Here is a 26,380-nt window from a genome sequence, read left to right on the forward strand (position 1 = left end):
AAACAAGTCAACCAATGAAAGTAAAGTCAAAACCAAAGTCAAACGAAGTAAAATAAAACCATCCTACAACTTGGAACCATTGTAGGCCCTTATTAAAACCAAACCAACTTTAAAACTTTTGCGTTAGTCATGCACGATAATAATATCATAAATAATTAAAGCATTAAACACATCATATACTTATAGAAACAAGCATGATTCGCTCTTATCCCATGCCCATTCATGAATATGCTTCAACACCTGAAAAGTTTATCTCTACTTGTTTCCACTATTCTCCATTAGAAATGGGTCATCATAGAGCCAAGGTAAAGACATGGCCAAATACACAAACACACACAATCAGCAAAGCTGAGTACATAAGCGTAAATTAACCACACCAACATGCTTTCACCTATCAACACACACTTACCTCATTGCACCTGTTCACAAGCACACACACCAATCAACAAGATACAATGACTAGACACTAATTAATTCATTTAGCGTTGATTACGCATCGAACGGGTTTCCTCCTCCTAACCTCCCCCAAATAAATTGAGGTTAACTGACACGGGAGCTACCCGTGCCAGCGACAAAACCACTCAAAGGTGGCGGAATTCCTGCGCATAATAATAAATAAAAAGCAATATACAGCGTCCTGTACTCCATTAGAAGTTATAGTTAAATATAAAACCCTATAACTCCCCCCATTGTTCATACTCAAGGTATATACGTTCCAAGAGTTTTGGTGCGTAATCTCTTTCACTTTACGTTATTTACCTTTTATTGGACTTGGTGATGACTCTCAAAGCATCGTAAAACAATCAACAATAATTATTCAATTAACCAAACATGCCAAATTAATTTTTGAATAACTAGTGACCACATATTATTTAATATTGAACCCTTTTTAATTCTATCTCAGTGTCAAAGACACCTTAAACGCATAATGCCCAAAAATCCTATCCCTCAGTGTTAAAAACACCTTAAATGCATAAAGGCACCAACATACAATTTATTCCTTGTGTACATAGACACTTATATAGCTCCTTCCTCATGCTTAAAGCGTCAATAAAAATTATTTGAACCATAATAAAATTCCTTTTCAATATTCCAAACATAATTAAACATATAGTTTAATTAATCATGCCTTCTAACATGTCATAAATAAAAATGTGGTTCAAACACAACATGCCCAAAATATAATTTTCCAATCCATAACCATCACAAATAATTTATGCTTCACAATTCAATCACTAACACCATTAATTCACAATTCCATACATAAACCTTAGCATGATACTACTTGTAATTGATTGAAATCAAGCCTAGCATGATTCTACATCATCAAAATATGCTAAGTACGCGTACGTACCTTAATTAAACCCTTAAAGTGGCCAAATACACTACAACACCTCTCGAACCAAGTCTCCTACATAAAGGGACAATAAACCTATATTAATTACCTTAGTATACACAAATTTCCAGCAACTTTTAAACATTTTAAAACCTCACTAACAAGCTGAAATTTTGGTTTAAAACCTTTAAAACTCTCTCTTTAAGTGGGTAATTAAAACCACAAAGTGAAAACTCAATTATAGTGTTCATATAAAAATTCCAGCATACTTTTTTAAGCTTTATTACCACTTACAATCAATGGGTATATAAAACCCCCAAATCAATTGTAAGTTAGAACCCTAAAAATCAACACTTTACTAATTTCAAAACCCTAACTTTAATACCTTATAAAATCATAATCTAAAACAATACAAAATCTGAAATTTATACTCTTTAATCATCAAAAACACAATTTTAAAACATACTAATCATAATTTAACCATCAAGAATTAATACCCAAAAATATATATAATACATAAATTAAATTACAACAAGGAGGAGAGTGTGAAGCTCACGGCCAAGGTGTGTGTGTGGGTGGTCGTCGGACCTGCAAGGGTGGCCGGAGGCTGGGGTCGGTGCCGGCAAGGTGACATGGCAAGGGGGTGGAAGTAAGTGATGATGGCCATGCATGTTCATACCAATGTATGAACCCAAGGAGCAACAAAGAAGGGAAAATAATAAGGAAAAGGACAAAAAGAAAAGAAAAAGAAAGAAAAGAAAAAAAAGAAATAAGGGAGAAAATAATTATCTTGACCAATTGACTTTTTGTGTGGGAAATTTTGGGGATTCATGGGGTATTTATAGAGTAGAAAGTGTAGGGTTAAATTTGGGCTTATAAAATGTGGGCTTGAGTTATGGGATAGGGCTTAAGTTATGGGTTTTGGAATGGGTTATTAAAATAAGAGTATGTAGGAATAATTTACATTACCCAATAATTAATAAACGTTTGGCCCAAAACATATTTTACTTTTATAAAACTTTAAATTTAAAATACTTTAACCCTTTAAAATATTTAATTAAAATACTTGAGCCCTTGACAATACATTTTATTAATACTTAAATACTTTATAAAAATACATAAAAATACGGGGTATTACATTATATCCGAGCGAAAAAAGTCAAAAATTTCAAAATTGAAGGCTAATAATATCCACGCTTTTTAAGAAATTTTGGAAAATTTGAGGCCTAGTGTCGAAAAGTCCTGAAATTTTAGGGGATATATCTCAGGGTCGTATAATGCCGTTTGGAACCATTTATGATCATTATATGTTGTCATAAATGTTCGTAGTATGCTTGAGTTAATGAAATTCGTGCTAGTTGTAAACCGGTAAATTGGTCGTTTAAATGCAAATTGGATGGTTCCACCAACCTATTGGACTCCCGGAGGATATTAGGGACAATGGTAAATATTTCGACAATTTTTATATTCGGAAGAAAAAAGTCAAAAAATTCCAAAATTGAAGACTAATATCCACGCTTTTTGATAAATTTTGGAGGTTTCGGGCCCGGTGTCGAAAAGTCTTGAAATTCCAGGGGATACATCTCAGGGTCATATAATGTAGTTTGGAACCATATATGATTAATTATTAGTTGTCATAAATGTTCGTGGTAGACTTGAGTTAATGAAATTGGTGCAATATGTAAATCGTTAAATTGGTCGTTTAAAGGCAAATTGGATGGCCCCACGCACCCAATTAGACTTCCAGAGGGTATTAAGGAGCATGGTAAACATTTCGGCAATTTTAATTTTCGGGCGAAAAAAAGTCAAAATTTTCCAAAATTGAAGGCTAATTGTCAACGCTTTTTGAGAAATTTTGGAGGTTTTGGGCCCGGTGTCGCAAAGTCCTGAGATTTTAGGGAATATATTTGGGGGTCATATAATGCCGTTTGGAACCATATATAATCATTATATGTTGTCATAGATGTTCGTGGTAGGTAGGCTTGAGTTAATAAAATCCGTGCAAGTTGTAAACCGGTAAATTGGTCGTTTAAAGGCAAATTGAATTGTTCCACCCACCTAATTGGACTCCTAGAGGGTATTAGGGAACATGGTAAACATTTGTGCAATTTTTGTTTTTGAACAAAAAAAAAAGTCAAAAAATTCAAAAACTGAAAGTTATATCCATGATTTTTGAGAAATTTCGAAATTTTTGGGACCTGGTGTAGAAAAGTCTTGATATTTTAGGGGATACATCTCGGGGTCATATAATGTCGTTTGGAGCCATATATGATCATTATAGGTTGTCGTAAATGTTTGTAGTAGGCTTGAGTTAATGAAATCTATATATGCAAGGTTTCAACCGATAAATTGGCCGTTTAAAGGCCAATTGGATGGTTCCACCAACCGAATTGGGCTCCCGGAGGGTATTAGTGATATTGGTAAACATTTCGATAATTTTTACTTCCGGAAGACAAACAGTCAAAAAATTCCAAAATTAAAGGCTAATATCCACGCTTTTTGAGAAATTTTGGAGGATTTGGGGCCCGATTTCGAAAAGTCTTAAAATTCTAGAGGATACATTTCGGGATCCATATAGGAAAATCGTTTGGAACCATTTATGATCATTATTTTTTGTCATAAATGTTCTTGATAGGTTTGAGTTAATGAAATTAGTGCAAGTTGTAAACCGGTAAATTGGTCGTTTAATGGAAAATTGGATGGTTCCAACCATTAATGGGACTCCCAGACGGTATTAAATATCATGGGAAACATTTTTGCAATTTTTATTTTCGGGCGGAAAAAAGTAAAAAATTTCAAAATTTAAGGCTAATATTCACTTTTTGAAATTTTGGAGGATTCGGAGCCCGGTGTCTAAAATTCTTGAAATTTTAGAAGATATACCTCGGGGTCATATAATATCGTTTGGAACCATTTATGATTATTATTTGTTGTCATAAATGTTCATAGTATGTTTGAATTAATGAAATCCGTGCAAGTTGTAAACCGGTAAATTGGTTGTTAAAGGCAAATTGGATAGTTACACTCACCCTTTTGAACGCCCGGAGGGTATTAGGGACCATGGTAAACATTTTGGAAATTTTTATTTCCGGGCGAAAATAAGTCAAAAAATTCCAAAATTGAAGTCTAATTAATATCCACGCGTTTTGAGAAATTTTAAAGGTTTTAGGGCCAAGTGTTGAAAAGCCTTATGATTTTAGGGAATACATCTCGGGGTCATATAATGTTGTTTGGAACCATATATATATTATCATTATTTGTTGTCATAAATGTTCGTGGTTGGCTTGAGTTAATGAAATCGGTGCAAGTTGTAAAATGTTAAATTGACCTTTTGATGACAAGTTGGATGGTTCCACCCACCCAATCGGAATCCTGGAGGTTTTTAAGGGTCATGGTAAACATTTAGCCAATTTTTATTTACGGGCGAAAAAAAGTCAAAAAATTCCAAAATTTAAGTCTAATATCCACATTTTTTGAGATATTATGAAGGTTTCAGGGCCTGATGACGAAAAGCCTTGATATTTTAGGGGATACATATCGGGATATATAATGCCGTTTGGAACCATATATGATCATTATATGTTGTCATAAATATTCGTAGTAGGCTTGAGTTAATAAAATCGATGAAGTTGTAAACCGGTACATTGTCCGTTTAAAGGCAAATTGGATATTTCCACCCACCCAATTGGACTCCTGGAGGGTATTAGAGACCATGTTAAATATTTTGGCAATTTTTATTTCCAAGTGAAAAAAGTAAAAAATACCAGAATTGAAGGCCAATATCCATGCATGTTTTTTGTGAAAATTTGGATGTTTCGGGTAGAGCTGTCAATTCGGGTAAACGAGTCGGGTTAAGGTTGGTAAGAGTAGGTCGGGTCAACTCGGGTTGGGTCAATAAGATTAATTTCATTACTTATGCGGGTCGGGTTTAGGTTGGGTCATGCTTGAGTTGGGTCACGTCGGGTTTGGGTCGAGTTTAGGTCTCGTTAATAATAGGTGGAGTTACATTCGGGTCGGGTGAACAATAGGTCGGGTTTAATTCGGGTTTTCACGGGTTAAAACGAGTTAGGGTAATTCTCGGGTTCGAGTTGGGTTCAGTTGAAGTCAATAATTTGCGGGTTATAATCAGGTCATGTCATTCTCGGGTTTGAGTTGTATTTGGTTCAAGTCAATAATTTGCGGATCAGGTCGGGTCATTTTCAAGTCGGTCATTCTCGGGTTTTAGTCGGGTTCGTTTCAAGTCAATAATTTGCGGGTTATAATCCGGTTGGGTAATTTCCAAGTCGGGTCATTCTCGGATTCAAGTCGGGTTATGTTTAAGTCAATAATTTGCAGGTTACAATCAGGTCCGGTTATTTCCAAGTCAGGTCATATTCGGGTTCAACTAACTATAAATAGATAATTATCATTTTTATCAATCTAATTATTTCCTTTTACTATAATATATATGACAATATACTAGGGAACTATAGTTTGTAATTTAGGAAGATATATAATTACCTCCTTTGACCATACAACAAATATATACTATATTTAACTCTTAAATTTGAGGATGATGCTCCTTTCTTTTGCTGGCCTAGATTGACTTGGTTTCCTTAGACAAAATATGCTTTGATCAACAATAATAAGGTGGTCTAAATTGCATTTAAGGTGATTTGAAATTGGGTCAGGAACGTAACAATCGGGTTGATTCAATAACAAGTCGTGTTGATTTCAAGATCGGGATGAATTTTTGCGTCGGGTTAGTAATAGGTTTGGTAAAATTCGGGTCGGGTCAATAACAAGTGGGGTTGAATTAGTGTCAGGTCAATAACAAGTCGGGTTGATTTCGGGTCGGGTTTGTAACAGGTTGGGTCAAATTCGGGTGGGTTAGGAACGGGTTGGGTTGAATTCAGGTCAGGCTAATTAGCAGTAAGTTGGGTTAAATTCGGGTTTTGACGGGTTAAAACGGGTTTGGGTCAATTTCGGTTCAACCGTTGCCGCCCCTCTCCTTTCCAAAACCACATTCCCCCCCGTCCTAAAACTTCTCTTTCCACTCGAAAAACACTTATCTTCCCTCTCGCCAGCGTCCAAACCCCATCCCTTGTATCAGCGAAGCTAATTCGCCCTCCCCTTACCATCTCCACCCACTTCCCCCCTTGATCAAACCACCATCCCAAAACCCTAAAACCCGAAAATTGAATATTTGAAACCCTAGAATTTTCGATTATGGGATTTTAGGGTTTCAGGATAGTGGTTTAAGGGGAAGGGGGGAGGGCATTAGTTCGGGGGATGCATGCAATGCCAACCGTGGGGGGGGGGGGGCGGGTGGGGGGGAGCAACTAGGGTCAGTGCCCGGTGTTGGCGCCAAAGGATTGAGAAAAACTGATGCGGGCGACGGGAAGGCGCTCGTCAGTTGTCGACGAGGGGCTTGCCGCAGGTGGCTATAAAAAAGGGGAGACAGAGTGGTGGTTATTTTCAAAAAAAAATTAGAGTTTGTTTTTAAAATAATTAACTCACTAATTTAATAAACAACCCATCATATGTCGCCATGTGGCACAATTAGCCTAAATGACCTACAAGTTAATTCATAAAGTAAAGTGTGGAGATGACAATGTTAAGTGGGATGACAACTTTGTTGCGTATCATTTAGCAAAGCTAATTTCTTTTGGAGTAGAATAAGTGTAAGAAAACTTTTGTCCACAACATATTGCTCTGTATGTATGTATTGATGGACAACATTTTTTTCTAATTAATGCTAGGTTGTTTTGCCTAAAAAAAAAGTTAGTGTGGAGATCAAGACCTTCCTATACTCCCTTTGTGTTTTTTATTTGCATCACTCGGTGATGCGCGATAGTGCGGAGTTTTATGAGAGTAATATAATATTGTGAGTGAGTGAATAATTTATTATAATAAAAGTAAGAAGGGGCCATGAAAGAGAAAGAATGTGAAAGGGAGTTAGATATTTTTATTATATAAGTGGGGACCTTGGAGGAAAGAAAAATAGTAAAATAATTTAAGTAGGGTTTAAAGTAAGAGAGAGAAATGATAAAATATAGTATAAAGTTATCAATAAGGAAGTGATGCATTTAAAATTAAAAAAAAAACAATCATAAAAGAATAGTGATGCATTAAAAAAAACGAAGGGAGTGCTATTTACTTACTATTTTTTTAAATTTAATTTAATTTAATGTTTAATTTATCGATGAATGTAATAAAATCTTAACAAAAAAACTTCAAAATGATGTAGTTTACTAGTTGGTTGGTGTGGCTCAGTGGTTCTAATGCTCTACCACGGTTTGTTCCCCCTACTTTGCTTTTGTTTTATTTTTGCACCAAAAAAAAGAGTGTTTTAGCTTAATTTTAGTCTTAGGGGTTGTAGGGAATAATTCAAACCTTTAATCCCACTAGCTTGAACCCCACTGTGATCATACACTAAAATACGGTGGCGTCCAAAAGGGAAGAAGATAGAGCAAAAGAGTCGCCAACAAGTTTTTAAGGAACTTGTAAACCGTTCACGAGGTGAAGGTTACACCCCTTAACGATCCAAGAGATCGTCAACTCCATAAGGTCATGAACCAAATAAGGGTTCGGGGATGATGGTACAAATCCAACCTAAAAGAGATTGAACCTGCCCTAATAATAGGCCTCTACTTTATTCTGCTCGTATTCATGTGCGCTTTTTGACTAACATACAATCATTAGGATTAACCCTAAACCTGTTTAATCTATGTTGGTTGAATTTAATGCACAAACAAATTATTATTGGCGATCACTTGAATTATAATCACATTAACCCTAAACAAGATTATTAATTATCTTATTAAGCGTGCTCACAAGTACAAATTCCCTTTAACAGGCAATAAAGGCGTGATCAAGCAATAAATAATAAGCATCAAGCAACATAATAATAAATATCATGAATAAACATGAATTATAATAATTATAATAATAATATTCATAATCATCATAAATTATGATCATAATCAAAATCATGCTCATATTAATATTAAAGCACAATGAACATAGCAAGATCCTAGGCATGATACTAACAAGGTTAATAACAAACCCTAGCATGTCACTAAGCAATAAAAATCAAATCTTTAACCCTAACATGATACTAACATGAATAAACATTAGGAAGAACATAAAAGGCATCATAACAATCATATTTAATATTAAAAATACCCTAGACATGATACTAGGAATATCATAATAACAATACAAACATGATTTCTACATCATAATATCAATAAATCAATTAAATCACTTACTTTGATGCCTCGTACCTCTTTCTAATAACAAAATACACACGTTGGTAACTTCAAGGAAAATAATAACCAAACAATTAAATTAAATAATTGAAAGAGAGATTTGGGACCAAACCCTCAGAAATTAAACCTTTCACGTCTAGGGAGAAGGCAACTTCGAATATGTTAGGTGTTTCTAGATCTTGTGAATACGGAATTTTGTATGAAAACAAGTAAGAACGAATTGAATGAATTAAAGAATGCTAAAGAATTAATGATTGTTGATGAAAGCTTGCGAATGAATAGAATTGGTGAAAATTGGTCCATCAAAACGGAGTTTTTGATACGATATTTATAGAGAAAATCAGCCAAAAAAGATAATTTAACAAAACAGAGTCTGACGCTCAGGAAACAAGGTTGGCGCCAACCCTGGCTAGCGCCAGGCGCCAATGGCTAGCGCCTGGCGCCAAGCCTGGTTCCAGGCGCCAAGGCCTGGGTTGGACGCCAGTCTTGATTCTAACGCGTTTTCGAGAATCCGATAAGTTTGCCGTACTAGAAGATAAAATAATATAATTTCTTCGAAAATGTTATTTGATTTTGATTAAAACTCTGAAAAGTCAACAAAGTCAACTTATCAATGCTAATTGAATTAGGAATGAAAAGAACCTTCTAGAAAATTCTAGAAGACCAAAACCATTCCTAATTGCATTAGGAATGATAAATCATATTAGGCCCTCCCCTAGATCATTGGGCCGTACATAAAGCTCAAACCGGGCCCAGTTTAGTAAATTGGCCATAACTTGCTCGATATTCATCGGAATTGGGCTTATAATATATCGTTGGAAAGGTCTTTGCAAGCTCCATCCAACTACACTACTATTGGACCCATATCATGGACCAACCAAACTGAATTGGCTGTTTTCTTAAAATAAAGTTTTCATTCGATTATGATTCGACGTGAAAGTTACTCATCACTGGGTTTTGTTTTGGGGAGACACAAATGGGTGTCTACAGGGGTTAACATTGAGAGCATGTGTACAATAAGTCACACGTTCAAACCATCCCCTTGAGTAATTTGCATTGCCGTTACGATTTATTTGGTCCCAACAAAAATTTAGATTACGTTTAGTGCAATTTATTTTCATTGATATAAACTTACTCATTTAATGAATAATACTCGTTCATGTCTCTTTTTGGCCTCATTTGACTTTTCACGAACTTCAAAACACGTCTTCAAATATTCTTGTATATAACTCCATTTTTATACCCATAAAAAAATTATAAAACCTTGATATTAATAAAATATAACAAGAAAATTCAACCGGAGATCAAATAAGTATATCTAGATTAATAAGAAAATTAAGAATTAATGATGAAAGTTTTTAAAATTTGACTCATTTATTGAGTACTCCACTGGTCCACTACTCCATACGGAGTATGATTTTGTGTTTTGGGCAAATTAAAAACAATGGCATGTTAAAAAAAAAAAAATGTTACTAAGTTGGATTGGCAACTTAGTTGGATAACTTTACTGTTCACCGGAAATTTTCATAAACAAAGAAAGTAATTTCCGGCGAGCGTGTAACCAACTTTTTCAGAAGATGAAGATGAAGATGAAGATTCAAGCTCTGTATTTTAATGGTGGTACTCTTCTCTTTCCTCCTTTTCCCCTAATTTCTTCCCCCTTTCCTTTTCATTTTCGACATTTTTCTAGTAAAACAAATGTTGCTATTGATGATCGTCATTTATTTATCGATTCAATTAAAGAACATTGCAAATTAGGGTTTTCTGATCTTAAATATCCCCTTTTCCTCTTCGATCAGTTGATTTGTTTGCGTCCTCTTCCTTCTATTATCGTTTTCAGTCAGCTATTCACTGCCATTTCCAAATTGAAACGCCTTCAACCTCACTCCACCATTATTTCTCTTTCCAAGCAGCTTCAATTATTGGGTATTCGACCTGATAGGCATTTGTTGGGCATTCTTTCCAATTGTTACTGTCATTTAGGCCGCGTTGATTTCGGTTTTTCTATCATGGCTAAATCCCTTAAAATTGGGTATCCCCCAGATAATTATACCTTTAACACCTTAATTAATGGTTATATCCTTAATGATAACCTCCCTCAAGCTGCTAAATTGTTGGATAAGATTGTCAACTTTGGTTTCCGACCCGATATTGTTACATGTGGTTCTATGGTTAAAGGTCTTTGTAGAATCGGCGACAATGCCAGTGCTCTCAATTTGCTTACCAAAATGCAATCTCAAGGTTATTGTAAGCCTGGTCTTGTCATATACAACACTATCATTGATAGTCTTTGTAAGGACAAGTTACAACAAGCTATGAACTTGTTCTCCGATATGAAAACCGATGGCATTCAACCCGATGTTGTCACCTATACTTCCCTGATTCGAGGCCTCTACAATTCTGGATGCAGAGAAGAGGCTAAGGGTGTGTTGATTGAGATGTTAAAGAGCAACATAGCACCAAATATTGCGACCTACAGCATGCTGGTTGACATGTTTTGTAAAGATGGTAACGTTGAAGAAGCACAAGCCACACTGCAGCTCATGACTAACAAAGGTGTAGCTCCAGATATCATTACTTACAGTGCTTTACTTGATGGTTATTGTTTGCGTGGTCAGATGAGAGATGCAGAAAAGCTACTTGATATCATGGCCCAAAGTGGTTGTGAGCCTAATCTAGTAAGCTTTAGTACTACGATCAATGGATATTTCAAACTCAAAGACATTGACAAGGCTCTTACTATATTACAAAATATGTTTCAGAAAGGGATAGCACCGAATGTTGTAATCTATAACACTCTTATTGATGGCTTTTGTAAAGCCAATAGACTTACACCTGCACGCCAGTTGTTCAATGATATGCAAGCTCATGGAGTTACTCCTGATGTTGTCACATATAGTTCATTGCTTGATGGCCTGTGCAAAAGTGAACGGCTTGATGAGGCAGTGGCATTACTTGAAGATATGGAGGATAAAGGTATCAAGCCTACTACTGTCACTTATAGTATCCTAATGGATAGCTTGTGTGAGGCTGGGCAACTTGACGATGCAGTGAAATTCTTCTCTGATCTTGTGTCCAAAGGTCTGCAGCCTGATTGTAAAACATACACTATATTAGTTAAAGGCTTTTGCAAGAAGGGGTTAATGGATGAAGCTACTCGATTATTGAGTAAAATGGAGGAAGATGGCTGTTTCCCCAATGATGTGACCTATAATACAATTATCAGAGGATATATTCTCAATAACGACTTCACAAAAGCATTATACTATCGTGATCTTATGGTAAGTAAGGGGTTTGAAGGTGATGCAGACACTTTTCGCATCATTTGTTGACCTCTTGTCTTCTGATTACAGAAGTGACTCATCCAAGGGCCTGCTTCAGAAGTTTATCAATTGAATTGTAGTGCAAGCATGCTAAGATTGGATTTTTTTTTTTTTTTTTTTTTTTTTTTTACAGTGGATATCAATCAATTTTTTTTTTCTTGTGGTATCTTCTATTACAGTATATAAACTGCTGATGCTAGGGTCTCTTATCTTTGACATTACTTTCCATTTGTAATGCGTCAAGAAGTGTAATTTTGTTGTGTTGTGTGCTGTAGTAATGTTCATTGCTCTGTTTTCTATCCCCTCTTATTCTGCCATTCATACAGAACATAATGTAGGTTTCTAATTGAATGGTTTGTTTTTTGAAATGCTTGTGATGTGTGATTCCTGGTTGGTTACATTACCTTAAGTGGTTTCTCTGTTGCCTGAGGTTGGAGTTCCCAGTTCAACAAGATGCATCTACAAATTCGAAGGGCAGGCCATGCCTATTACTTAACTGAGCATGCTTGATGCATCCAAGAGAAATATAAAAAATTGAGGGATGTAGAAACTAAAGACCAATCTGCAATTGTGTACTGAGTACTGAATGTCGTATCATGCTGAAACTAGATTAACCTCTGCCTGCATCATATCACATCGCAGGCTCGCAGCAACGGCTATTCTGCAGTATAGCTATTTTCAGCATAGTATGGAGTTTGTACAATTATTAATCGGGAAGTTAAGATCAGTTAGATGAACCACTGCCTGTATCAAATTGCAGTGCAGCATCATCTATTCTGCTTGGTAGCTATTTTCATCATAGTAAGGAGTTTGTTTGAATAATAATCAGGAAGTTCTACAGTTAGCTGAGATCAGTGAGCCTTTCTTATGCATTCTGTTTAATGAAAGTGTACGAGAGGAGCACTAGCTGACTAGCAGTCCTACAGTTATGCAAAACCTGAGAAAGAAAGAGTATTACGTAGTAAAATTTATATTTACTGTAAATTGTTAAAGCAAAGAAAGAATTCTCAGCTAATTATATGTTTTTGTAATCACTTGCATTTTTAAGAGCAAGAAGAAAATTTGTTTTCTAAAAGCTAAAACTTACCACATTTAGTTTAAACACTACATTCTTTATACTACGTACAAACAAATCATCCAATTAAGGAAATGTTGCAAAACCACCTTTTTTTTTAAAATAAAAAAATATTGTAAAAGACCACCAATTTTAAAGATTTTGTTGCAACTTACCACCAATTCAATAGAGAACGGTACTGTTAATTAACCTGTAAAATGAGTCGGTTATACCGATTAACGGTTACAATTTTTTTGCACACCCCTAGCTACTTAAAAACAACCCATGTTAATCAACATGTTATCAATTGAAAACATCTCAAACCTTGCTACCACAATATTTTGCCTAAGAAATTGATTGATAGCGGAGAAATTATTTACTTGTGAAAATGCAATAAAAAAAAAATATATAATGGGTGGTTTACTGGTTTATAATTAAAGGTTATTGATGTTTTGTTATTAGAAAATGAAATATCCATGTTTATATAGGAGGGGACAAGTGAGTGAGAAATATTCACATATAGAGCCGCCCATTTGACTTAATCAAGGCATCTATAATACAAGTGCACGTGTTTTTTTTTTTTTTTATTTAATTATAAAAATAATATAAATTATCATGCTTCTTATCCATTTATTGCATGTGTTTCGGGTGAAAACAATGGGACCTTGTCGAAGGTCCGATGAAGTGGAGAAGACTAGATTCGATCCAAGTAATGTTGGGCCGAAGGTTTCCTGCACAGTAAACACACGTAAACTAGCCTCGGGGGTGTTGCCGAGGAAGGCCCCTCCGATGCTAAAGTCAGTACAGTGCGTAAAGAGAGAACACTATGCAAGAGAATTAATTGCTTGAGGCTTTGCTTGAATGAATGTACAAATGTAATATTGATGGCTTTTATACCTCTGCATACATGGAGAAGTTGGGCCTTAGCCCCATTGGCTTGCCTTGAGGACTGATCTTTGACTTTAGCACAATTGGAGAGATGAACCTTGACCTTGGGCTTTTAATTGGATCATTTAATGCCTAAGCCCAATTGGACTAAATTGGACCCAAACAACTTGCCCCCCAGACCCGACTTGGAAGGATGACGGGTCGGGTTTGATTTAATCAGAAAAGGAAGGAAGTGAATGATTTAATTAATCCAAAAATTTGAATTTAAACCGTAATTAAACCGTAATTAATGAGATAACAACAGTTAAGGCGGATAATTGTGGAAGTTGGACGGATAATGGGCAGTTTAATCGCAAGGTCGTGTGTTTAACGGTTACTTAGTGGGGTATTTAAGAGAAATTGAAACGCGGACTCCCCGTATTCCCATTTCTGGAGATATAATCAGAGGCGCGTCATCTCTCCTCACTTATTCACCAACACAAACCCAGAATTCTCGAGAGAACCCAAGAACCCGCATCAAAACTTCGCAAATTCCCCGAGCATTAAGCTTAGAAACTGAGACTTGCCACTACCAACTCGTAAATCGGCAACTTTCGCTTCAGATTAAGGTAAATTCCTTTGATTTTAGTTTATTTTTCTTCGAATTTGAACTCCTTCCCTTTTTTTTCGACTTTTTTCTTCGAAATTATCAATGGCGAGAGGAGTTAGGGGTAGAGCCCGTGCTCCAAGAAGAGCAAGGCCAATTCCCGATCCCAGGAACAGGATTGGGACCTGGAATGGACGAAGAGCAGAGTCTGACCCTGCTGAAGGGATCAGGGCGACTCCAGTTTCCTCGGCTCCTCCTCAGAGAACGGAGAGGCCGAGCGCTTCTGGGCGGGACGATGAAGTTCCCGCTGTCCTTTGGGATATCCTTCCCGGGTTTTCAGAGTGGGAGGATGCCGAAGTAGCTTCGGCCATGATAAAGAACCGCCCCTACTCATGGTGGGTGGAGATTGCCGAACAGTATCGGTTTGCCGAACAAATTGAGTTGCATTACGGCATCCTTGAAGCTGATGGGTATTGGTGCCGAATGCCCGTGGCATCCGATAGAATCCATCGTCCACCCCCGGGGTATGTGGGGGTGTACACAAGACAACTTCAGTATGGGCTGAGGTTCCCTTTGGACGTATTCGTCCGAGACTTGCTGATCCATTACAATATTTCCCTATGTCAGCTAACTCCTACTAGCATCCGAAGGGTGATGACATACTTATGGGTCTGCAAGTTCTTCAGGTATGTGCCGAACCTGCATTGCTTCAAAAAGCTTCATCGGCTAGTGCCAAATATTCAAAGTGGGCACGGAAGTCATGGTTCTGGGTGGTACCGGATTGAGTCTCGGCCCCAGTACCTAACCATGTGGCCGAACGACTCTTCAGACAAGGACTGGAGAGGTCAATGGATTTGGGTTAGGGCACCCACGAACCCGGGCCACCCTTGCGTCTTCAGCGCTCCCCGGTACCTTGCTGAGCCTGATCCCGACATGGGAAGTTTAGGTCCCCCCGCAGATAACGGCCCAGATCCAAACCTTAATCAACAGAATATCTTCGGCAAGCTGCCGAACCGGGGGGGCAGCGGCCGAATGCAGCATATCCCGGAGACTTGGCTCCCCGATACGCATTATGTTTTCCAAGAGAACATGCTAGCAGCTGTCGACCTCAGCCGAAAGTTTAAGGATGGTAAGCTTCTTCGGCTGGGGCCGAGGCTTTTTAATTATCTCTTTTTCTCCTCTTACTTCGCTTTTTTATGCTGTGCCAACCTAACTGAACTGACCTTTCCCCTTTTCTTTTTCAGAGCGGGACGAGACCAACGTCGGCATTAACTACGCTCGTCTTGGCGTCAACCGAGAACGAGTTGTAACTGATCGGGCCCCCTCTATCACTGAACCGCGGCATAGAGAGGTTCATCTAGACTCTTCCCACTTCCAAATTGAGGTTGTTGCTCTGTATTAAAGGCAGAAGCCTTGGTGGAAGAAGAGAGATCCCTGGTTTCAGCTGCTGGACGAAGAAGCTGAAGCTGCCCGTACGGCCGAAGAGGTTGCACGGGTTATTGAAGCTTGTGAAGGAGGAGAAGGGTCCTCCAGGGCTGCTGAAGAAGAAGCTGCAGCTAGGGCAGCTGAAGAAGACGAGGCTTTGCTGAAGACCTCGGTGAGCTTTCAGACTTAATTTTGTCTGTTTCTGTTTGTTGTTTTGTTTTTACTCACATTCTTCCTCCTCCCCTGTCTTTTACAGTCTGAAGAGAGTAATAGACACAGAGAAGGGAAAGCCCCTATTCGTCCCGAAGACCAGATACAAGAAGAGTCCTCAGACTCAGACATGGACGAGCAGCCGCTTCAGAAAAGGCGCCGAAGAATGGCCATCATCGGCCCCCATGACTTTCAGCAGAGGCCGATGACCATCGGCGTCGAAATAAGGGAACCCGAGGAAGGCAATGGATCGCCGAGGGTTCCCCGGCCACCACCTCAATCACCTCCAAAGACCCCTCTGCCACCTCCCGAGATGGAGGTGGATCAGAAAACTCCCGAACCTAAGGGAGGGGTCCAAGAAGAAGTTCAAGAGAGTGCTGCTGAGCACAAGAATGAGGATGCCGTGATGCCCAGTGCTGAGGATTTCACGGCAGACATTGCAAGAGAGGTTGAGGCTTTCGTCCTCACCCCTAAAGAAGAAGAGGTCATAATAATTGACTCTTCTGAGAAGGAGGATGCTGAGCCATCCAAAGTTAAAGAAGCTCCGTCGTCATCCTTTCCTTCCTTCCAGACTCTGCAATCTGGAGAAATGGGTTTCTCGGCCCCCCGAATTCCAATCCCAGATCACATCTGGGACCTCATATGGGGTCAGAACCGAGAAGGTGCTGCAGCCTACTTCGGCGATTTTGCTGGCACGTCCGAAGTAGATAGGGCAAGAATCTGGTCGTTGAAGGCCACTGCTGGGATGGGCGAATCCAGCTGATCAGTTCCTGACCCAGCCAGGTCTAACCAACTGCTGATGATGCAGGTGATTTTCCTTGCCTTTATCTCCTCTAAAATTCAGCTCTATTTTTTATTTTAACTTGTGCTCCTGTTTTCAGTTCGTGCACAATCAGACTCTCACTGTAGAGCTGATAGATACCCTACAAGATAGGGTAGACGCTGCCGAGCACGACAAAAAGGTAGCCGAAGAGGAGTTAAAGCTTGCTAAGCTGAAGCAAGCAGCAGCAGAAGGGTGAAGAATACGAGAAAAAAGCTGCTGAAGCCTTCAAAACCTTCTGTGATGCTATGGAGAAGGAAGTTTTTCCCCCACTGATGGAAGGGGAAAAATTCCTCCAAGAGCACATGGGAGTGGACATCTCCAAATTCAAGGCTACCATTGAGAGCCGAATCCAGGAAGGAGCTGTTGCACAAGCTGAAGTGCAGCAACGGCTAGAAGCTCTTGAAGCCAGCAGAATGGCTGCTGAAGAGATGCTCCAAGCCAGGGATGTCCAACTCTCAGAGGCTGCTGCTGCCGCTGAAGCTCAGAGAGCTAAGCTCCAAGAAGCTGAGGATCAGCTGATGTCCAAAAAGGAAGAAGTGGCCCAGGCCCAGACAGAGGCTTTCCAAGTTCAGCAGCAGCTGAATGAGCTAAAAGGTTCCTCCTTCAAGCTCGCCAATGAGCTGAAGAAATCCAAGGAAGACTTGGAGGAGACCCAGAAGAAGTTGTATGATGCTGAGGCTCTACTCAAAGTCCGTGTCTATACCCAGGAAGAATATGAAATGGGTTTCAGAAACGGGTTCAGAGTGTGTTGAAGAGTCTGCCTTCATGCTGAGCCGAAGTTGGACTGGTCCAAATGTGCTGAATGGGTCCAGAATCCCGAAGACCCTCATATGAAGTATGCAACTCCAGTCGAAGCTGAAATCCTTAAGGCTGAGGAAGCCGAAGAAGAAGCTGAGAGAATGGAGTTGGAGGCTGAACAGAGGGAAAGGGAGGCTCGGCAGAGTGCAAAGCCTGCTTCTTCTGCTGCTGGGGCTGAGACCACCATGAGGCCCAACAATGCTGACCAGTCTGATCCTCGGGCTGAAGCATAGGAACTCGGGCAGTCGTCTTCAGAATCTTGCGGTTCATCATGCGCTCAACTTTAGACTTGCCGCTTTCTGAATTTTTTGCCTTGTTTATTTTTTGCTTCAGCTTGCCTTGTCGTACAAAACAGTTTAATTTTTTGCTTCTGTACGTATTTCGGCAGCTGTTATTTTCCGCTTGTGGGCGGCTGCCGATATAGTTTCTTAACTTATTTGAACTTGTAGCTCAATTTCTGAGCATAAATTATTAATTTGATGTTCTTTTCTTCAGCTGCTTTTTTTTTTGAGTGCTTTACTGTTTCTTCAATTCTGCTGAACATAAACTTGCACTGGTAGTGCTTCTTGCCCCCCCCCCCAGAAATTGAAGTATGGCTTCAGCTGAATAAACAATTTCTTTATTTCTTAAAAATGGGTATTCGAAACACAGGGCCAACTGAAGGCAATGCTTCGGATAATGGCTTTCTGGGATAGGCAATATCCCAGAATTGTCCATGGACTCACGCCTTTGGAGAACAAATCTTACTGAAGCTTGACTTCAGCTGAAAGACTAGAGTTCTTTAAAAAGACGAGTTTGCCAGCAATCAGAAACCCAGTTACCCGAAGGCGAAGGTTTCAGACGAGGCTGAATAAACAATTTCCAACAGTTGCTGTTATCCTTGATTTTCTGTCTATCATTGAAAAATGGATATCCGAAACACAGGGCCAACTGAAGGCAATGTTTCGGATAATGGCTTTCTGGGATACAAGGCTCAGTTAAGGCAATATCCCAGAATTGTCCATGGACTCATGTCTTTGGAGAACAAGTCTTACTAAAGTTTGACTTCAGCTGAAAGACCAGTGTTCTTTAAAAAGACGAGTTTTGTCAGCAATCTGAAACCCAGTTACCCGAAGGCGAAGGTTTCAGACGAGGCTGAATAAAAAAACCCTTAAAGAGTAGATAGAACCGAGAAAACTTTGAAAGGATAAAAAGTTGCAAACATTTATATAAATGGTGGTTCCAAGGCCTTTCATTAGTCCAAAATGTACTTACAAAGATTGTCCTGCCCCGAAGGGTTTACACATGATATTTTTTCAGTACATCAGCGTTCCAGTGATTTTTCAACTCAGCTCCATCCAACTGCCGAAGTCGGTATGTCCTTGGCTGAAGCTCATCACAGATTTCATAAGGCCCTTCCCATGCAGCTGAGAGTTTCCCATGGATTCGGCCTTTCTGAACTGCAGCAGCATTCCGAAGGACAAGGTCTCCACTTTTAAGAGGCCTTGCATGGACCCTTCGGTTATAAAATTTGCTGATTCTCTGCTTATAAGCAGCCATCCTGTCTCGGGCTGAGTCTCTTACTTCGTAGAGGAAATCGAGAGATTCCCTCATCAGTCGCTCATTCTCAGCCGAGAAGTGGTGCACTCGTAGGCTCTCAGAGCCAATTTCCACTGGAAGAACGGCTTTGGCACCATACACCAATTCAAAAGGTGAATAGCTCGTTGCCTCTTTTTCAGTTGTCCGAAGGGACCAAAGGGTTCCAGGGAGCTCCTCCAGCCACTTGGACTTTTGATCTTCCACCCTCTTCTTGAGGGCATTTAGGATCTGTTTATTTGCAGCTTCGGCTTGTCCGTTACTTTGCGGGTGGCATACCGCTGAATATGCCAGTTTGATGCCGAACTGATCTGTATACCGCTTCAATGGTAAGTTATCAAATTTCCTCCCATGATCGAAGACAAATACTCTCGGGATGCCAAAACGAGTAATGATATTCTGCCAGATAAATTTTCTGACAGTTTGCTCTGTAATGTTCGAAGCTGCTTCGGCCTCGATCCATTTACTGAAGTAGTCAACACCAAGTATCAGCCATTTTTTCTGGTACACAGCCTCTGGAAATGGTCCTAGTATATCCAGTCCCCATTGGGCAAACGGGAGTGGATTAAGGATCGGCTGAAGATCCCTTGCTGGCTGGTGGATAACTGGAGCGTATTTTTGACATTTTTCGCATTTCCGGACCAGCTCCTTAGCATCTGCGATCATGGTGGGCCAGTAATATCCAGCCCTCAATGCCTTGTGGGCTAAGGTCCTTCCCCCAATGTGGTTCCCACAGATGCCGAGGTGAATCTCCCGTAGGATATAATCTGCATCTGTTAGTCCCACGCATTTCAGCAATGGGGCTGAGAAGGACTTTTTCAGAAGTTCCCCCCTGAAGACAATGAACCTTGAGCTGGTTCTCTTCATCTTGGAGGCCAAAGCTTTATCTTCGGGAGTTTCTCCCCGAAGCTTGAAAGCTAGGATGGGGTCCATCCAACTAGGCTCTGGGTCAGCGCAGCACACTTCAGGTGCTTCGTCGACACTTCTCTCTCGACGCACTTCTACATATACAGATCTGTTTAGCTCGGTAAGAGATGAACTGGCAAGTTTGGAGAGTGCATCGGCTTGAGTATTCTGACCCCTTGGGATCAGCTGAACCTCAAAAGTTTTCAGCTCTGCAATGACTGACTTGGTCTTGGCAAGATAAGCTATCATGGAGGGCTCTTTGGCCTCGTAGCTGCCGCTAATCTGATATGCAACTAGCTGAGAGTCTGTTTTCAGGCAGACATGTTCGGCTTCCAGGGAGATGCACAATTCTAGGCCGGCGATTTCTGCCTCATATTCGGCTTCGTTGTTCGAGGCCTTAAAAGAAAATTTTAGTGCATACTCAAAGGATTTGCCTTCGGGAGAAGTTATCACTACTCCTGCCCCCGAACCGTTTTCGGTGGAAGATCCATCCGTAAACACGGTCCAGACTTTCTTTTCATTGTCTAGCGCTTCTTGGTATGAGCATTCGGCCAAGAAATCCGCTAGAGCTTGAGCCTTAATGGCAGCCCTCGGACGGTAGCTGATGCTGAATTCGGTGAGCTCAAAAGCCCACTTGGCTAGCCTACCAGATTTTTCAACCTTGCCGAGAACTTTTTCCAACGGCTGATCAGTTAAGACCACTATCTGATGGCAATCAAAATAGGGCCTCAGCTTCCGAGCAGCTACTACTACCGCGAAAGCGACTTTCTCGAGTAGAGGGTAGCGAGTCTCGGCATCCGTCAGTGTATGACTGACAAAGTAGATCGGTTGCTGACTTTTACTTTGTTCCTTCAGCAGTACTGCACTGATGGTGGCTGGGCTAACGGCCACATACAGGTACAAAGTTTCTCCTTCTGCTGGGCTAGCCAGCGTTGGGAGTTGAGCCAGATGCTCCCGAAGCTGTTTAAAGGCGTCTTTTTGCTCTTCCTCCCAAACGAGTTCTTTTGTTTTCGGGAGTTTCAGGGCTTTGAAGAAAGGTAACCCCTTATCCGAAGCTCTGGAAATGAACCTCGAGAGGGCTGCCATTCTTCCGGTGAGCCGCTGAACATCCCGCTTTGTTTTCGGCTCAGGTAGGTCGAGCGCTGCTTTGACTTTGGAGGGATTGGCATCAATCCCCCTTTTGCTGACTATGAACCCAAGGAATTTCCCTGACTTCACGCCGAAGACACACTTCTTCGGATTCAGCTTCATTTGATGCTTTCTTAAGGTGGCGAGGGTTTCAGCCAGGTCTTTAACATGGTCCTCAGGTTTTTTGCCTTTGACGATCGAATCGTCGACATACACTTCCATGTTTCGGCCCTTTTGATCGGCAAAAACTTGATCCACCAGCCTTTGATAGGTTGCCCCCGCATTTTTCAATCCGAAGGGCATCATTTTGTAATTGTACACCCCAGCGTTCGTGACGAATGCTGTCTTTGCTCGATCGTCGGGGTGCATGAAGATCTGATGATACCCCGAGAATGCGTCCATGAAACTAAGCAAGGCATGGCCACTTGTCGAATCGACTAGCTGATCGATCCTCGGCAAGGGATAGAAATCCTTCGGACAAGCCTTATTTAGGTCCGTGAAGTCAACGCACATCCTCCAGGTACCATTGGCCTTCTGAACCATCACCACATTTGCCAGCCATTCTGGATATTGGCAAGGTTCGATGAAGCCTGCCTCCAGCAATTTTTTGACCTCGGTTGCGATGTCTCGGTTCTTATTAGTGGAGTAATTCCGCTTCTTTTGCTTAATTGGTCGACACGTTGGGTCAACATTAAGCTTATGGGAGATGAGGTCTGGACTTATCCCGGGCATATCAGCTGCCAAGAAAGCAAACACATCTATGTTGTCCCGAAGGAGCTGAATAAGTTCACAACGGGTGTTCGGATCAAGGTCCATCCCGATTGTTACACATTTCTCAACGTCTCCTTCGGCCAACTCAACTGTTTCAGTCTGTTGGTCCATGTCCATTGCTGATGGACTGAACTCTTCATAATCCGGCCTGCTGCCTATGTCAGCAGGTGTCCCAATCTTTTTGTTCTTCGGCTGGCTCTCTGAGTCTTGCTGTTCAGCTGAAGAGCTAGCCTTTTCCCTTTCGGGCCCTTTACCTCTGGGTACAGATCCTTGGGCTGAAGCACTTAGGCCTTTCGGCTTTTTTGTGCTTGGCTCTCTTTCTTTTTCTTTCTCCTCCTCATCTTTGTCGTCATCTGGGCGACTACTGGATGGCTTGAGGTAGTTGCACCTTCGGGCGTCCCTTTGGTTGCCCTGTATCCTTTCGGGGAAGCCGGCGTCTGAGACGTAAATCATCAGCTGATGATAAGTTGAGACGACCCTTGGATCTCATGAATAATGGGTCTCCCCAAAATCACGTTGTACACTGAAGGAGCGTCAATGACCAAAAATTCAATCATGACGTTCCTGGCTGCCTCATCGCAGCCGATGGTGATAGGAAGTGTCACCTTCCCATCTGGATAAGTTGAAGCCCCGTTGAACCCGGATACCGGGTAGGGTACCGGCGTAAGGTGCTTGGGCTTCAACTTGATTTGATTGTAGGCCTTTCGGAACAGAATGTTTGCTCCGCTGCCACCGTCAACAAGGACCTTACTGACGTCGTGGTTGGCCACCGTGGCGATGATCACCAACGGATCCTCGTGAGGGAACGTTATCCCCCGGCAGTCGGCGGCTGTGAACGTCATGTTCGGCACCGGCGATTGGGGAGACTGAATGTCAGCGTTGTTCACCTGGTGAGTCAAAGCCCAAAGGTGTCGCTTGTGCTCCCTCCGAGAGCATATTCCTCCTGAGATAACATTGATCGGAGAGAATTTCCCCTCCGGCTTTTTACTGTTCTTCCGGGGGAAGTCGAGGTTTTGCCGAGAGTCCTTTGCTGACTTCTCGGACTCTTTTTTCCCGCGGTGATCCGCGATGTATTTTTTCAAGTATCCCTTCCGGACCATGTCCTCTATCTGGTCCTTCAGTTGGATACACTCCTCAGTGTTGTGTCCCGGAGACTCGTGGAACTCGCACCACTGATTTTTATTTTTTCGCTGATACCACTCTGGGAGTGGTCTCGGCTTTCGGTAACACTGCTCCTCCTTCGTCACGCTGTAAATTTTGGCGCGTGGAAGAGAGAGCGGAGTGTAGGACTCGTATCTGCCTGTGTATGAGGCAGATTTTTCCTTCTTTGGGTCGCTGGCCGAATATTGCTCCGAGGCCTTTGACTTTCCCTTTGCCTTATGGCCTTGGCCTTCAGACAAGGGTATTTGTCTTTGTTTCCCTCCCCCGAATTGAGGTTGGGTTTTCGCTTTGTTCCATTCTTCGGCTCGGATGAACTTATCCGAGGCATTCAGAGCTTCCTCCAAGGTCTGCGGGGTATGCATGACCATGAAGTCTAGGAACTTCCCGGGCTGAAGGCCATTCTGCATTGCAAAAACGGCTAGCCCCTGGTCCAGCTGAGAGACGCTAGATGACTCTTTACTGAAACGGGTCAGATAGTCTCGGAGGCTTTCGGTTTCCCCCTGTTGTAGACTCATGAGTTCTGCAGTAGTCTTCTCTCGGCGGTTTGCCGTGGAAAACTTGCTCCTAAATTTGGAGGACAGATCATCCCACCCTGTTATAGAGCCTTGCTTTACTCCCTTGGAGATCCACGCTTGCGCGACCCCCTTGAGAGTGGTTGGGAAATATTTGCACCAAGTCGCTTCGGATCTGGGGCAAAGATGCATATGAGTCTCATACGAGGCCACGTGGTCCTTCGGATCCGAGGTCCCGTCATATGTGATGTGCGACGGTATTTTAACCATGGGCACGTGCTCTTCCAGTATCCATTGCTCGAATGGCGAACTGGCGGGTAGCATAACGGCCTTGCCCTTGTTCCTGGCCGAAGGGACCGCGCTCCGCCCTCTTAGAGAGGTAAGAGTGGTTTTCGTCCCTGGCTGGGAAGTCTGGGCCTCGGCCGCAGGGAACGAGAGGCGACTGTGCACGCTCGGTTCCTTGCTGCCGAGTCGGTCGAGGACGCTTCGGCGAACAGTCTCAGGTTCTCGGTGAGTAGATTCTGGCCGAGAAGCTGAGCTGCTGCTCTTATGCGTTTCTGGTCGGGAGGATGAGGGTCCTTTATAAAATTGAGGGTTCTTTTTCCTCTCTTTTTCATTTTTCCAGGTATCCTCTTCCCACTCTTCCAGTTCCCGGAAGGAAGGAAGCTTCCCACCATCATGGTCTAGCTTCCTCCGTTGATGCCGGGTATGCGGAGGAGTTCGATCACGAGGTGGTGGCATATTTTGTGCCCTCATCGCCTCCATGAGCACCGCCAGCGCTCTTGCCACCTCCTCCGAGCTGGGCCCCGTCAAAGGGGTCCTCGGCCGAGTATGGGAATGAGGGCGCACAGTCGATGGTTGGCTTTGGGGCACTGAATGTGTCCTATGATCGGACTCACCCCTGCTAGACCGAGAGTGACTCGGCCTATGATGAGAGTTATGAATTACGGGAGAAAGGGAATCCTCCCTGTATGATCCTCCCCCCGAGCTGGCACCCTTGGGAGAGTTCCGGTCCGGCGAGGGTGATGGTGTAGGGGTTTTAGGCTTTTCGCCCGCTCCTTGACGGAGGCCTTTGCTCTTGCGGTTCTTAGCCATTGCTACTAAGATAATTGCAAGATGATCTTGGTTAGAAATTTGGCTTAAAGATTTTTGAAAGTCTTCCCCACAGACGGCGCCAAATTGTTTCGGGTGAAAACAATGGGACCTCGTCGAAGGTCCGATGAAGTGGAGAAGACTAGATTCGATCCAAGTAATGTTGGGCCGAAGGTTTCCTGCACAGTAAACACACGTAAACTAGCCTCGGGGGTGTTGCCGAGGAAGGCCCCTCCGATGCTAAAGTCAGTACAGTGCGTAAAGAGAGAACACTATGCAAGAGAATTAATTGCTTGAGGCTTTGCTTGCATGAATGTACAAATGTAATATTGATGGCTTTTATACCTCTGCATACATGGAGAAGTTGGGCCTTAGCCCCATTGGCTTGCCTTGAGGACTGATCTTTGACTTTAGCACAATTGGAGAGATGAACCTTGACCTTGGGCTTTTAATTGGATCATTTAATGCCTAAGCCCATTTGGACTAAATTGGACCCAAACAGCATGTATGATGTATCATGGACATTATTGAAGTCAACCTAGCTAGAAATGGTCAACTTATATACAGAAATGGTCAACACCAGGTAATTAATTAAGTGTGAGAACGGATCTATTGTATTGTACGAGTACTTTATATTTGTATGTACTACGTAATCTTCATGTACGATTATTTATGAGTACGTCTCAAAGTAATCGACTATATCTAATCTTTTATGTTAAAATATTTAGAACTTTATCCAATGAAAACAAAGAATTTACAATCTTTAAAAGATTTCTTTCTTAGATCAAGTGATCAAAATTAAAAAGGAACTGTAATTGTTCAAATATGAGAGCTTGGAATTTTGATTTTTTTTTTTTTTTTTACTGCTCGCCGGTTTCTATTTCAATGCCTAGCTTATTTGTTTTATGCACATCTTAAAGTTGAACCATCTAAAAATAACATGTTGTGAAACTGAATTTTGATTAACAAGATTTGAATTTTATACATAATTAAATTTTGATATTGTATATATTTATCAAAAAAATTATTAAATTTTATACGCAAAGAAATCTCCAAGGATTTAAGATAGGACTATCATCAATTAGGAACAATGGGATTAATTTCTTGAATATGCCATCACTTGTTTAAAAAATTGTAAAAAAATAAAATAAAATAAAAATAAAAATAAAAATAAAAAAATAATAAAAAATAAAAACAGCATATAAAAATAATAATTATATGAACTAATAAAACTTTCATAAATAAACTTTATTAATGAGAACAAAAATCATAAAAACAATGAATTGAATCCTATACGTACTGCTAATATCCCTACAGAGAACTACCAGTACATATTATCTAAAATATGTGATTACCACATTTATTTTATTCTAAAAAGTTCCTAATGACTATTATTGCATTATATAAGATAATAATAAAACTATTGTAACGCTAATCACGTACTACTAATAAAGTTTCTTAAGCACTAGGAGGAGATGCAGCACCACCGGAGCATGCTTGGTTGTAGATGTTCTTGACTAAGGGACTCGGGCTGTTTTC

General features: G+C 41.0%; 1 pseudogene; it reads left to right on the forward strand.

Moving 5' to 3' along the window:
- Positions 1–9,568: 9,568 nt before the first annotated feature.
- On the forward strand, positions 9,569–12,799 carry LOC110701280 (annotated as a pseudogene).
- Positions 12,800–26,380: the final 13,581 nt, after the last annotated feature.

The sequence above is a fragment of the Chenopodium quinoa genome, unplaced genomic scaffold (assembly GCF_001683475.1).
Source record: "Chenopodium quinoa cultivar QQ74 unplaced genomic scaffold, ASM168347v1, whole genome shotgun sequence".
NCBI classification, from domain to species: domain Eukaryota; kingdom Viridiplantae; phylum Streptophyta; class Magnoliopsida; order Caryophyllales; family Amaranthaceae; genus Chenopodium; species Chenopodium quinoa.